At 45.2% G+C, this 2,500-nt stretch overlaps 1 protein-coding gene across 1 annotated transcript in view; it reads right to left on the reverse strand.

Moving 5' to 3' along the window:
* The window catches only part of Rab3 (RAS oncogene family member Rab3), a gene marked incomplete in the record, with an annotated part of 77,132 nt that overhangs the window by 8,291 nt on the left and 66,341 nt on the right, over positions 1 to 2,500 (reverse strand).

Below are 2,500 nucleotides of genomic sequence, written 5' to 3' on the forward strand. Positions count from 1 at the left end.
CCTTTCTTCCTTGCCTCTCTCCCTCTTTCTCTGTCTCTCCTTCTCTCCCTCCCTTTTTCCATCCTTTGTTCCCTCTCCCTCTCCCTACCACCTTCCCACTCCCTTTTTCCATCTCACTCTCTCCCTCCCACTCTTTCCCTCTCCCTCTCACTCTTTCCCTCTCCCTCTCCCTCCCACTCTTCCTCACATTCTCCCTCTCCCTCACGCCCTACCCCTCCCTCCCTCCCTCCCAGTCTCCCTTTACCACCCTCCTCCTCCCTCTCTCCTTCACACCCTCCCCCTCTCTCCCTCACACTCTTCCTCACACCCTTCCACTCTCCCTCTCCCTCCCTCCCACTCTTTCCCTCTCCCTCTCCCTCCCCCTCTCCCTCTCTCCCATTCCCTCTCCCTCCCTCCCTCTCCCACTCTCTCTCCCTCTCTCCCTCTCCCTCAAGCAATAAAGAAGGAACGCGGCCGCCATCGCTCCCGTTCTTCCTTTGCAAAATATCTCACGACGCCGCAGAGGAGACGAAAAATCTGCGGTCATTTTCCCTCTTGCTTCGAAGGCGGGAAGCGGTGGCCAGGCGGGGGAATCGCCATGATATTATTTACTTTTTTTCTCTTTTCTTTTTGTTTTTTTCTTTTTTTTCTTTTTCTCTTTTTTTTCCTTTTTTTATCTTTTTATTTTTTTATCTTTTCCTTATTTTCTTTTTTCTTTTCCTCTTTTCTTCATTTTGTCTTTTTCTTTTTCTTTTCCTTTTCTTTGCTCGTTATTTTTTTCTGGTGGTTTCGGATTTTTCCTTCTCTCACTATTTTTTTCGGTTTTCTTTCTGTGTATTTGTGTCTGTTTGTCTGTCTGTCTGTCTGTGTCTGTCTGTCTGTCTGTGTGTTTGTTGGTCTGCCTGTGTGTCTGCCTGTTTCTGTCTATTTCTCCCACTTACTCTACCCTCCCTCTATCCCTCCCCTTCTCCCACCCACCCTTCCCCCTCTCCCTCCCTCCCCCTCTTCCTCCCCCCCTTCCCCCCTCTCCCCCCCTCTCCCTCCCCCCTCCCCCCCTCTCCCTCCCTCCCCCCCTCTCCCACGCCCACTTCTTGCACATTCTCGCCATAAATTCCAACTGACGGAATGAGGATCATGTTGCACTGGGCTTGGAAAGGAAGTTTATATATATTAAGTGGAGGGAGTTTATATTAAGTGGAGGGAGTATGTATTAAGTGGAGGGTGTATGTATTAAGTGGAGGGAGTATGTATTAAGTGGAGGGAGTATATATTAAGTGGAGGGAGTTTATATTAAGTGGAGGGAGTATGTATTAAGTGGAGGGAGTATTATTAAGTGGAGGGAGTTATATTAAGTGGAGGGAGTATATATTAAGTGGAGGGAGTTATATTAAGTGGAGGGAGTTTATTAAGTGGAGGGAGTATGTATTAAGTGGAGGGAGTTTATATTAAGTGGAGGGAGTTTATATTAAGTGGAGGGAGTATGTATTAAGTGGAGGGAGTATGCATCAAGTGGAGGGAGTATGTATTAAGTGGAGGGAGTTTATATTAAGTGGACGGAGTATATATTAAGTGGACGGAGTATGATTCAGTGGAAGTATGTATCAAGTGGAGGGAGTATGTATTAAGTGGAGGGAGTTTATATTAAGTGGATGGAGTATATATTAAGCGGAGGGAGTATGATTCAGTGGGAGTAGGTATGTATCAAGTGGAGGGAGTATGTATTAAGTGGATTGAGTTTATATTAAGTGGAGGGAGTATATATTAAGTGGAGGGAGTATGATTCAGTGGGAGTATGTATCAAGTGGAGGGAGTATGTATCAAGTGGAGGGAGTATGTATCAAGTGGAGGGAGTATGTATTAAGTGGAGGGAGTTTATATTAAGTGGACGGAGTATATATTAAGTGGAGGGAGTATGATTCAGTGGGAGTATGTATCAAGTGGAGGGAGTATGTATTAAGTGGATTGAGTTTATATTAAGTGGAGGGAGTATGATTCAGTGGGAGTATGTATCACGTGGAGGGAGTATGTATCAAGTGGAGGGAGTATGTATCAAGTGGAGGGAGTATGTATTAAGTGGAGGGAGTTTATATTAAGTGGACGGAGTATATATTAAGTGGAGGGAGTATGATTCAGTGGGAGTATGCATCAAGTGGAGGGAGTATGTATTAAGTGGAGGGAGTTTATATTAAGTGGAGGGAGTATATATTAAGTGGAGGGAGTTTATATTAAGTGGAAAGAGTATACATTAAGTGGAGGGAGCATATATTAAGTGGAGGGAGTATACATTAAGTGGAGGGAGCATATATTAAGTGGAGGGAGTATATATTAAGTGGAGGGAGTATATATTAAGTGGAGGGAGTATACATTAAGTGGAGGGAGCATATATTAAGTGGAGGGAGTATTGATTAGCGTGAGCGACTCCCACCAAGCCCAGACGTCCTCCCTTTCCACTCCTCTCGGGACTGCCACTTTAATGCCCTCTTTCCTTTCTCCTTCCCTTCTACTCCCTTCGTCTGGCTCC

Source organism: Penaeus vannamei, chromosome 13, assembly GCF_042767895.1.
Source record: "Penaeus vannamei isolate JL-2024 chromosome 13, ASM4276789v1, whole genome shotgun sequence".
Lineage (NCBI taxonomy): Eukaryota > Metazoa > Arthropoda > Malacostraca > Decapoda > Penaeidae > Penaeus > Penaeus vannamei.